Raw genomic sequence first — 13,829 nt, 5'->3', positions numbered from 1 at the left:
AAAATTGTTTTATTTTTTTCTGAAAATATAATAAAGGCCATATCTGCATAATTATTGATTAAAGATCAATTAAAATGTTAGATTATTAATCTAAAATATTTAATACATTTTTTTAAAATCATTTTAAATTTTAAACCTATAATTATTCAAACTGATATAAAGCTATTATGATTCAAATTTTAATCCATTATGAAAAGTAAAAAACATAATTCAATTTTTCGTGGATAAAAAAATTTTGAGTTTGTATTTATAAAAATTACCTCAATATAAATGCGTGCGTCTATTTAAATTATACTTAAAACATTTTATGTACCTACATATGCAACACCATTTGACCCGATTTAACGTTAAAACGAAGTAAGTATAGGATTAAAATACTCTCAACTGTCTTACGCTCACCTTATAATTTATTACTGTTATTCTTATCAAGATTTATTTCTTCTTTTGTAGCTAATAATTCAAGAATATTTAAATTACAGTTTTAAGTATGTCAAAAGTAAGCATGTATCTAAGACTGTTATATAATAAGTCAGTGTGTGTGTGTGTGAGTGTGTAAAATGATACGAGTAGTGGTGCAAGTAGATACATTACCATTTACCATTGTGAATAATATGTTTATGTTTAATGATATTATCTAATCAAATATTAATGGCTATTAATAAATACAGGTACATACTGTTATTAAACAAATTCAGTTCATAGGAATTAAATCTATTCTCGTGACTTAAGTACTATGTACACAAAATTACAATGAATTCACGAAACGTATATTAATCAATAATTGTTTACGTTTAGTGAGATTAATAACGCCTAAGTTTCTTTCTGTTTTTTTTTTGCTTACAAATCGTTAAACACGTGTATATTATAATCCTCAATAACAGTTTCGATTTAATTAGTAAAACTAAGTCTGCAATTAACAATGCTAAATAAAAACATTAAGTAAACGTCATGTTAATTTAATTTTATGTGGTAAACAGTAAAACATCCATCAAAAATTATGAACTTGGAACATTAATAAAATATATTACTGTATCGAACTTATTTATTACAGTAACTGTTAAATTTATCTACATGAACATTATGAACCACATATTAAAAACTGTTTTTAAGAAAAAAAATGCTATCGAATTAAAATTTAAAGAACAAACTGTAATCAGTATAATTGTAATCATATTTTTACTTTTTATTACAAAAAGTAAGCCATAGTGTTTGAAAATGACTATATTTAAATAACAAAAGAATACAAGTAGTGGATTAAAAAAAAAATAAAAAAATACAATCAAATAATATAAAATAATGTATTAGAATACATAAAAATTCATATTTTAATTAAGTTGACATGCCTATGAACATACGGATTATGTATGATTGTGAATTGGAAGCATAGCGTTAAGTTTTTTAAAATTTATTATCTACAGTAATATGAAACGACAATATAGTTTTAAAATTGAATAATACGTCTGGCAATTAAACACATGTTATTACTGGTAAAAAATTTGTGAAAAAAATCCTTTGTGTTATGCAAAACTGAAAAATACAAAATGTCTACATTCCCATAAATGACATACCTACCGTTAAATACACGTGATATTATTGATATGTAATATGCATCTATATATTATTATTATTATTATTTATCTCTATAACCCACATAGTTATAGAAATTTTTTCAAATTTTATGCGAATTAAGAAAAAATAGTATTTCAGGAGACCTAAAAAATATCCTAAAATATACAATAAAATAATTTTGTTTGTTTTGTTTACATTTATAGGTATGCGGGAATGTCAATACTTAAAATATATGAAGCATTCTCTTCTTATTTAGGATTAATATCCTTCCAGATCATCAGTATGCATAAAACATAATATGTATTTATACACCAACCTATGGAACATGCGTACATTTTAAGCCCGTAAAAAAATAAACTTAAGAGGACGCCACACTCTCGTGTGTTTATTTAATCTTAAAAAATTACAAAACAGCAAATTTTACGTTTAAAACTAACTCTGTTTTATTTTTCGAAATAAGAATGAATCGACTTAATATAAAATTAAAAGGTACGATTATTATCCAAAATATCTTGAAGGTTATTATTAATATTTTAATTTTAAATTAAGATCGTTTTAAAACGTACGAAAAAAATACAATTTTAAAATACTCATAATTTTCATTGTAATTAAAATATTAATGGAAGACTCCAAGAAACTATGGTTAATAATCTTTCCTTTGAATTTTATAACAAGTCAATTTAATCTGATTTTAAAAATTAACAAAGTATAATTAAAAGATTATTGTGAACATAAATTAATATACTATGTTGTACGTTTGTATGACGGTGAAAACATATTATACGGATGTAGAGTCCTAACTCCTTGTAAATCAGATTCTAGATTTCTAGAAAATAATTAATTTTTTGTTGACATAATCTTATAAATAAACAAATTATATCTAGATTAATAAAATTGTTACCAAATTTTTGAATTAAAAAATTCAAACTTAATTTATTATTATTTCACCATAAATAATGTTCATAGGATCCGACTTATATTTATCTAACATAAATTAAATATAATACCTAATAGAAAATGTTATAACATTAATATTATTAATTACTATGATCAGTTTTAATTACACTGCTGTAAATTATTGCATAGTGGATATTGCTCTATTAGTCTACTGACTATATTTAACTTTTAAACGAAAACAATAATTTACGTAAATTATAAATAGTATTTCTTGTCAATAAATTGTAATTATTTATTAAAAATTATATTTTAAAATTTTACACTTGATTATTTCACTCGAAATTATGTGTGTACTGTGTATACACATATTTTATTTTAAATTAAAGAAATTTAATTGGTAATATTCATTCAATTGGAGCTGTTCTGAATAATGTAAATTACATTGTTTTAAGTAATAAAAGCAATTTTAACTTAAGAGGACTCAATAATGATTTAATTTAATAATAAACGCTATACTAAAGAAGAATAATTATTAATTATCTAAATATATTACTTTAAACTATAGTAAAAAATAAATAGCATATATATATTATATCTACCTACGATTAAAATATACGTGAAAGTATGAATATTATCATACCAAACAAATTTGTTATGGTCGTATTTATATAATAATAATATTAATTATTATATATATTATTATTATTGCATATTAATTTTGTATATTATATTGTTTTTACAATATATGTATATGATACAAATAAAATTGTTGCCTTGATTTTATTTTTGTATACAAACTAGACACAATTTTTTTTTCTTCATAGAATTACAAAATAATATAATTTATTGCAACATGAAAATCATCATATACATATTAAATAAAATATTGATCGTCTTATTTTTAATAATATACCTGAAGCATAGTATAATATAAGTGTTAAACGTGTTAAAATTTGATTTGGGCATTTCAAGCCGGATAACGTCAATTATATATATATATATTTATATATAATATATAATATATATATATTATATATATATATATATATATATATATATATATGTGTGTGTGTGTGTTAAGGTTATTGAAATATGACTTCATACGTGTTACTACTGCGGATAACGATGAATTCAACTAGATCATTGCAATTACTATACCTACTATAATAAATTTTAAGTTAACACATAGCCATATCGATTTAAATAATAATTATTAGATTTTACACTTTACACATATTAGAAAGCACAAGAATTTATAACTACAGTTCTGATTTTGAGTTTAATTATTTATTTAGGTTCTATTTTAACAAGACAATAGTAGGTAGCGTTAATAAGCTATTGTGAATGTAATGGATATCAATTAGCTATTTTATATTTATATGTACATTAGTAACGATGATATAATATAAAAATGTATAGTAATTACTAATTAGTGAGTAGTGACCTACAGCAACTTAAATTATAAAACTCATTTAGCACTGAATCAGTGTAAATCTAAATCGAAGTTTAAAGCAATCTGTCGATCTTTTTTAACGATTTATAGATTACTAATCAATAAGAACGAAAGATGTGTGTTATATTATAAATAATAGAACTAATATTAACAAATATTTTAGTTCATAGTAATTCATCTTTTATCATCTGCCATAATTTCGATATGCAAATATAAAATTGTGTATGCTACATTACACAGTAACATGGAACAATTTTATCACTAACCTCCGATTTTGGATGAAAAATGTGTATATATTTACTAACGACAAATAAAATATGGACTCACATTTAGGGGCTTGTAATAGTTGTGTCTGAATAAAAAATAGAGGGGATGTTCAGACTCGATTGACACTTATCATTTAACATGCTATTGTCTATATATGCATAGTTTAATACGTAGGTATTGGGTATAGTTAAATATGAACATTTCTGAACAAATGGTATAGAATTATAGATTTAAAAATAAACAACATTTGTTTGTACTACGCACTTTTTAAGATTTTGGAAATAGACATTTTTCAATCATATTTTTTCGTATATAAAAAAATTGATTTAAAATTTACTGGCTAGGAGAAGATTAAATATTTGTTGGTAATTATTATTGTGTTAATACTTATTAAATATTAATACCAATAATAATCACGTATTAGCACTTAGCAGGATTTTATGTAAACGCCTATTAAAATTTCAATATATAGAGGTACGTTTTGTCTGGTTGTCTGGTAATAATTATTGAACAACCATTGAACACGATGCACTTAGCTATAATGTAAAATGTAGTAGCGTTATAGGTACCTAATAATTTAGTTTTTCTTTTTTGTATAAAATGCTTTTCCGCGTACGACCGATATTTTGCCATCCCGTGTCACTGTGAAATGTGAATCTTTTACTTATGCAAATTTTTATGAATTTTATTTATGTATTATATTATACATTTGTGATTTGTTTACATTTAAATACACATAGATATAGGTATATATTATTTTTACACGGCGACGACTAACGATTTACCATGGCGCGGATATCTGATAGTTCATTATATGAGCGAATGTGGTGAATTACGAAAAATAAAGATACAACGATATTGTATTATTGCGTCATTATCACGATAGTGACCGTTAGTGAAACGAAAGAAAACATTCGTAAGATACACTGCGAGTCATAAATAAGGTATGATTTCAGTGCACGACAGAAATGCCCTCAGGAAAATCATCGAATGTCAATCGAATGTTATACGCTGTCGGATGCAGTTAAAGTACACAATAAGTATAGAGTACCCAGGAAAATATAGACATTGTCGATATTTTTATTTTATTTTTTCGGAAAACTAATGTTGTTGTAATACTATAGCTGTAATTTGTAACTATAAACATCATTATTACAAACTTGTATATAATTAACGACCATAAGTTATATATTTTGAGATCAAAACCAAAAGGTGTAACATAAAAATCCTTAAATTGTTCACGACAACATTTTAAGCTTCAAACTATGATTTAAAAAAATGATTTTCATGGTTCTTAAATTTAAAAATTAACGTAGTCATTCTGCATTATATCTAGTTATTTGGATTTTTTCTATAAAAAATATATTTAACATATAAGCATAAAAATGTGCTTTTAAACAATATAAATTTAGCGATTTTTGATTTTGAGTACACAGTATATCGCTGATTTATCTAATTCTAAAAACCTGTTACAGAACAAAGACAAATGCTGCATGTAACACTATAATACTATTATTATTGTCGTTATTTATTATTTTAAGACTATTATTACGAGCAACCTGTTGAATATGCTTATCTCGTAACTTGGTAAGGGGTTCGTTGGTTTATTTAAATTCATAATTCAATTCATAAAGTTTTTCCGTTGTCACTGTTATTGCGGTTATTAAACTAATGAGAATATCAACGATGATGTTAATAACCTCATAATATACTCGTAATATATATTTTATTCAATTTTTCCTTCGTATACGATTTTCAAGTACTGCCGTAACAAGTTATTATTATACAACACACTATATCACACGTAAGGAGTACCCTAGAAATAATAAAATTTCATTTAAAATTTAAGACTGATTTATAAAATTATCAATACCTGTTGTGTTTATAGTGTTGTTTTACAATCGATCGGGCCGAATCGAATCTCTAACGTTTACAGGCCCACATAATTAAAAGGTAAATATATTTTTATTTTTTTTTTTTTTTGTGTAGGGTTTGTTTTGTAAGGTCGGAACACGTGTGCGTATGAGTGCACGCCTGCCATAGATTTATCACTAAGAATCCGGATGGTCGCCCATCCGAGAGCTAGTGATGCTGGCCGATACTTGACATCAGAAATCATTAGAGACAATGGCCAACCATCGCGCCACACCAGGACACATGTAAATAATTTACTCCAAGTGTGTTTCTACCTATTCGATTCCGAATTAAAATCTAATCGTATCATGATTGTTGAAATCTCCGGTACTTGTCATAGTTTGGTAAAAGCCAGTTCACTTGTATTGTTATTAAACGTTCGAGAAAAATGATAAACCATCATGGCGTGTGAAATACAGTTCAGGGCGAAGCTCTGTTTTTTGGAGTGTTTGATGTGCAACGTTTTTACATTTTATACACACTTCAAAATTATGTGATTTACAATGATCGGGATTAAAAAAAAAAAAAATTAAAAATTAACAAAAATGTCATAGTAATAATCTTGTATTAAAATGTGAAATATTAAACCAATAATGTCATATTTTGTCATAATAAATATTATGAAAACAGTTTCATAAAAATAGTATATTTAATGATTCATTTAACATAACACTTATCATTATTAAAAAATCTATCAATATTTTTTTATATTTGTATCGTTATCACTTGTTTAATGTTTTAATTTTTAGTGACCACATTTATTTATAGTTCTTTATTCGAAATCAGAATATTTTAACGATATATAGGTAATAGGTATCCATAATATGACATGTATTTGATATCCAATTTATATTGAACTGGAGCTCAATATTATCATAAAACATTTGATTAGGTTAGGCAATAAAGGTTATTAAGTACTCACATCCTTACATCAAATCATTTTTTTTTACGAGTAAATCGAAAATCTTCGACATCATTGTAAAACCAATTCAGAGCTCACTCTGCTCCAAATTTAAAATATATTACTCGTATTTGCAGTCTGTTATTCCAATAAACTTCATAATTTGATATGATTTTCTTCGAATATTGTGTCATACATCCGTTTCGTTCCGTCGATTTAATCTTGCGGCTTATACGTTTCCGTGTATTCCAGCCTGGCTATTCCCATATAACAAAAAATCTTTATTTTTGAAAACATAAGCCAGATCCGAACATTGTTTAACTAAAAATACGACCAGTTTTTGATTGACCATTTAAATTATTAGCTAGATTCTTCTATATATCCAAGTAAGTTTGACATACGTTTAATTTTGGTTTTCTTGTGTCAATAAAAACTAATTTTTGTTAATATTGTTATCACTAGGGCTCGGATTTAAATGCCCTAAAAATATCAAAAAAATGCCCTTTCAAAAATGCATTTATGACATAAAAACTTTAAAAAATGCCCTAAAAATATCAAAAAATGCCTTTTTAAAAAATGCATTATTTATTAAATAAATTCAAATTATTATAAAAAAATGAGTAAAAATGAAATTTCATTTATACTACACAACAAAAAAAAAATAAAAAAATATTAAAATCAAAAATTAATTAAAAATTAAATTACATATTTGAATTGCACTGTACAATTAGTATTTCTTTTAAGTTAATAATAGTAATAATACGAGAAATAGGTAAAAAATGTCCTTAAATTTAAAAAAATGCATTTAAAACGTCAAAAAATGCTCTTTAAAGTATAAAATCCGCTAAAAATGCAAAAAAATACAAAAAATATCCCGAAAAATGTTTGTGGTTAGAACACGGAGTACCTGAAACATATTTGTAACTTGAAAAGCATCGAGTAAGATATCCCAAAAAAAAGATGCAAATTCATTGAAATCCGAGCCCTAGTTATCACATATCTGGACTAAGCAAATTATTTATTACAGATATTTTAAGCTACGTCATGGATAATACTTTAAATATGTTTTCAAATACAAACCTATTATTTAATATTACATATTATACTAATAATACACACATAACATTACTCATTTCACTTTAGTTTTTTTTTAATAATATTACAATTTTTAGCGTATTCTAAATATACGTAAATTTAAATTGTAAATTTAATATGGAAAATATAATAATTAACGTTACAAAGTATAAAATTAAATATTATTACAAATAAAAATAAAAAGTTTAATATAGAAAATTATGGTCTGAAACTAAAGGAAACCATTTTATAAAGTTTTTCGGGAAATATTATGTAGTGCAAAGCACTTATATAAATTGTATAAGTTGTAATTATACGATAAAATTCCATTGAATCCGCTATGTGTGCAATTTTTTTTGAACATTTAAAGTTAACATTCCTGTAAATTGGACTAATATGTATTAAGTCTTACGACGTTATCTTAACTTTTGAAACCAATTAGCAGTTTAACGTCAAGTAATATAATTAAAACTTTGGTATCTACACTTAAGTTTTTCCTGTTTATCTATTCAGATCTGTATTAAACTATGTACGTTACAATTATTTAACGATACTTAATCGCACTGACTATGTTTAAGACAAATATTTCAACCAACTTTGTAAATAAAATATCTACGATATTATTACATATTTTGTGCATAAGTTTCCTTTAAATCATTTGTTATTGACACGTCGGTTAAGTACCCATGACTTACTATGTATATTTTATGTAAATACAGTCTTATTTAAATATCTAAGCTTAAGAGAAATCGAAATTTTATTCAGCTGAATTGTTTAAATATGTATAGCATAAAAAAAAAAATTGGTTTTTAAAATATATTAGCTTGGATTTAAAATACTTTGCTGACTTTCCACACATTATTTTATTTCCTCCCCATTGAGTCATAATTTAAAATTTGAATGACCTTTCACGTTTGGCATAGATAAATAGTTTTAATTTTTGAACGAGAAAGTCACAGAACTTTATTTATAAAAACATCAATAAGCAAACAAACTTAAGAAATAGCGTATGAACCATTCAAAATTATGGTTTAAAAAAAAAAGTTCAAAGTAAACAGTATCAATTAGATATGAACTCATAAATCTCAACAGCGGAAAATACTAATCTGTTTAAAATAATACATTTCCAATAGCAGATCAAACAATACAATGCCTTTCTTGTGTATGCAAAATAGACGAGTACAATTTAAATGAAATTATATTGACATTAATAATATAAGAATACTTCAAATGTAATGCATTTTTATGTATTTTAAATCCTCAATATGCAACTATTCGTATAATAATATACTTATAACGTCATTATTATACTATAAGAAAAATTATATCAGATATTACGAGCACAGCTATAGACAAACAAAAATATAAACATAAAAAAAGATGCTAAGTCTAATTATAAGATTTAACAGGAAAGCTGAATAAAATTAACATCAGATTTTTTAAAGGTTAAAGAGATTTTTAACTATTAAATTACAACGTCAATGGGTAGACTGGAGAGGTTTGAAATGGGATCATTGTTGAACGTTGCAGCTCATAATAATTTTTTATACATTTTTCATTTATTTTCAAGGATAATAATATAATCGCAGTAATTAAATAGGTTTTTAATTTTTAAATATAATTAAGTGTGTATTCGTTTAAAATGTACTAAAGTGATTTGGCTATTCTTTTGGTCATAATCATATAAAGGAAAATCACCTTAACGTTTAGATTCTAAAAATCAATTATTAAAGGTAAATTACGTTTTCATTCAGATTTAAATAAAAGTTAGATTGAAGAAATATTTCATTAGAGCGTGGTAACCGATATCAAGATAGGAACAATTATGTGCATTATATAATGTGGTAATAATAATAGGTCAATAATGGTCGCTGTTATTGTTTTAGTGTAATACTATGTACAGTAGAAACTTGATTATCCGAACCTCTGTTTACGGACCCTCTATTATCCGAATTATAATTAGCGTATCCGAACATTCTGTTATCCAAATTTTAAAACTCATTGAAGCACTTGTATCAATAATTTTTTTGTCAAAAATTATAATTAATATAATATGTTCCCATGTATGTAATGTATTTCTAATAATATAATTTATGTAATAAAATATTAACAATAATTACAATAAATATTTAATATAATATATTTAACTGCGTTTTAAAAATTTATTAATTGAGTTTTTTTTTTAAATTCCCAACATCCGGAACTTTTGCGTATCCGAAATAGGTGCGGTCCCAATTAGTTCAGATAATCGAGGTTCTACTGTAGTTTCAGTGTTTTTAGGTATGTATGATACAGTACATTATTTTAATAATTATAAGTTATTTAACATAATATAGTTTCACGACTGTCATATTCTAAGTTGTAAAATACATTCTAATTTATATATAATGAACATTTGTTGAATATAATGGTTCAATAATTGTGAATGAATAATTTATTTGTATAATATTGAAATTCAAATACGTTAAAATCTTAACTTCAGCAACGTATAACTCAACAAACAATTTATATTGAAGAGTTCTAGAATTTTAAATCAGATTATTAATAAATCGACGATTCTATAAGTACCATGCTGAAATATTTGAATAAATGCATAAGATAAATTAAGTGTTGTAGAAAATTACCGTGATTCTTCATCCCTTTCAAATTCACCTGACCTAGCCTCATATGAATTTTTATATTATTTCGACTATACTTAAAAGATCCAAGTTCCAAAATGTAAATTAAATAAAAAAAAAAAATAAAAATAAAAATACACAAGGGAACGACTCAAATTGATAACTTTAAACAATCACATAGGTGCTTCAAAAAAATTTAACAAACCGTTGGAACCTGTGTATAGCTTAAGGATGAAAATAATTCAAAGGGGATTCATTAAAATATCCTGCTAATTAATATTTATATCTAAAGGAAAACAATGAAGTAGTCTCGACAATGAACAAACCTTGAAAAAATATCCAAAACCTACAACGAGTAATTACATACTGTTATGTTTTAATTGTAAATTAACCTTTTAACTAAATATTTATAAACGATAAATTATTAACACAAATTAATTAAAATAATTTCGCCAAACTAAAGTAAGTACTAAAAAATAGAATATCAACAGCGAAAGATTAAACGTTAAACGAATATAATATAATACAATTATACATCGCGTCGTGCTGTATCATAAGAATACATAAGTAAATATATAGGTATAAAATAAAACGAACATAGCCCACTCTCAGCCACATACACACAATGTAACACTGTGTGACTTCGCGCCATCTGCAAATAGTCTGTCCGTGAGTAGTTAAGTAGTCTATAGCCATCGGGGATTGCGTACCGTGATATTATTATTATTTCGGTATATTATGTCTTATTGCAGGTACTTAAGCGATCACTGCCAGTGGAACTTGATTCCAGTGTGTGAAAATCTGGATTCACTATATAAGATTATTGTTTCGTATCCTTCAGTGCAAGATAGTGGATTGAGAGGGATAAACAGTGATAACGAGAACGTTGATATATACTTATAGCACGGCGCTAATGGTTGTGGCTCGGAAACGACAGCGATTTACGTTTTAAAAGAAACGTTATTTTAATTTAAAAATAAATTAAAGTATATCGTCGTGACAGGTAAGGTCGGGAGAGAAGAGTATGAGACCGGGAGAGAAAGGATAAGAAAAAAGATATGAAACGATTTTACTCAACGACAGACTATTAACGACTTCTTGACCTTTTGATACATAGAATAACGGACTACCGACGGAGACGGCACATCAATTCGGCCGAATGACATCCGTTTCCGGCAGCATCACCACAGATGCCGTCCGGACTCATCCTCCACTCTGCCACTATACCTTTACGTCGTTCGTATAACGCACATTATTGAACCGCTGACTTCTATGATATAACACCGCAAGTTTTATGTCCAAATCAAGCGTATTTTAGATACCTGTTTAACTGATGAAATTATTATTTTGACCTTTATATTATTTATGATTTACTTGCTTCACTTATTCCATTTCGCATTGTTTCTCGCCATCAGTATAATAATATGATCGTATAAAAATAATAATAATAATAATATTTTTTTCGCGATTTATTGTCGTATACAATGCACGCAATACAATTCGACGACTTGAATAAAGGTACGTATAAGCGGCCAAGGCGACGAAAATATTATTATAAAACATCACCAGAGTGAGTATATTGAATAATATAATGGTATCGTTATTACTCACAGACAAAAAATAATATTTATACTTTTTTTTTTTTATTATTATTATTAAAGCCTTAGGTAGTATAAAAAAAAAAAAAAAAACGTATCTCAGATGAATATAATATAAAAAACTTATAAATGTATACCAGTGTACCAATAACTACCGTTGTGATTCATTAATTAGCTGGATTAAAACGGTAATTTGCCTTAAGTGTTATTGATTTTGTTCGGATTCAATGTAGAACATCTTTAATGATCGTTATAAAATGCGGGGATTAAATAAACTCACAGAAAACCACAAAAAAAATAAAAAAATAAAATAATAATAATAATAATAAAATTAAATAAAAAAACGATCGCGAGAAATACCCTTCAGGATAAATGGAAATTTGTGTAAAACTGACCAAAAACATTTTTACAAACAAAGGACTTAAATTGTTTTCTTGTTTTTTCGACTGTAAATAAAATATTATTTTCTATCTTTTAGTCCTCGAGTATGTATGTCACCAGTAAAAAAGTAATAAAATTGATCACGTTGACGACATGGGAGGTCAATTGCTGTAGCTTAAGAATCAAACCCTTAACAATTCCTTAGGGTACTATTCAGGAAATGGAAAGTTGGTTGACTATCCTTCGCATTTCAATCAGTGAGTAATATTATATCCTATAAGGTATCTCCGAAAAAAATATAAAAACGTTCTTAGTATTAATATACATACAATCTTTATTTATCAAACTGTATAATTTTAAGACAAAAATTGTATTTATTGTTTTTTTTGTTTAATATAAATAAGAAAATATAAAAAAAAAGTTTTGCTTTCTCATTGGAAATATTATTCTGAACACAGTAATAATATTGATGATCGTTAAATTATATTTTCAATAACTTTCTGCTGAGTATATGATGTTTATAGCTTTCCATTATCGTACATAAAAACTTTCGTGTTCTATTGGTATTACAGTTTATTTAATCTTTTCTTGGTTGAAGTAAAACGTCACGTAACGTACTTAAAGAAGTAATTATCATGACGCAATAGCGGTCTCTAACTTTTAGTAACAATCATAAATAACACATTTAAAAAACTTTAAACCAAAATTTAAATTTCATACCTTAAGTACTATATTATTAAAAAAATATATTATAAAACTTGGGTATTGTTAAACTCTTTTAATTTTACGATCATACTCGTATTTTTGTCCGAAATGAAAAACTTCATGTATACCTACGCTAAATGCTAATATTTTATTATATCAGTGTAGTTTCAATTGAAAAAAAAGTTTTAGAAAGAATCCGACCAGATGTGGCTTACAAATTGGGAACTGTATTTGAATATTATATAGGTATCTCACAATATGTATGATATATCAAAGTATGCATTTTGCGTTGTGGTATATCCTTATTATGTACGTAAATACGTTCTGAAGTTCTGAACGCAAATACCACCTATATACGATGTTACATTAACCAATATGATATTTTTTGTGGAGCGATTTTATTTTTCTCATTTTATTGTTTTAACTTCTATTAACACTTTATAACTTTATAT

General features: G+C 25.5%; 1 protein-coding gene across 3 annotated transcripts in view; it reads right to left on the bottom strand.

Moving 5' to 3' along the window:
* Positions 1-13,829, bottom strand: part of LOC112593144 (BAI1-associated protein 3) — a 153,699-nt gene that overhangs the window by 99,485 nt on the left and 40,385 nt on the right. The gene's annotated exons all lie outside the window — the stretch shown is intronic.

This window comes from Melanaphis sacchari, unplaced genomic scaffold, assembly GCF_002803265.2.
Source record: "Melanaphis sacchari strain LSU unplaced genomic scaffold, SCAv2.0 Contig1_pilon_pilon, whole genome shotgun sequence".
In the NCBI taxonomy this organism is placed as follows: domain Eukaryota; kingdom Metazoa; phylum Arthropoda; class Insecta; order Hemiptera; family Aphididae; genus Melanaphis; species Melanaphis sacchari.
The sequence above is the reverse complement of the archived record's forward strand: the minus strand, read 5'-3'. Positions and strand labels throughout refer to the sequence as shown.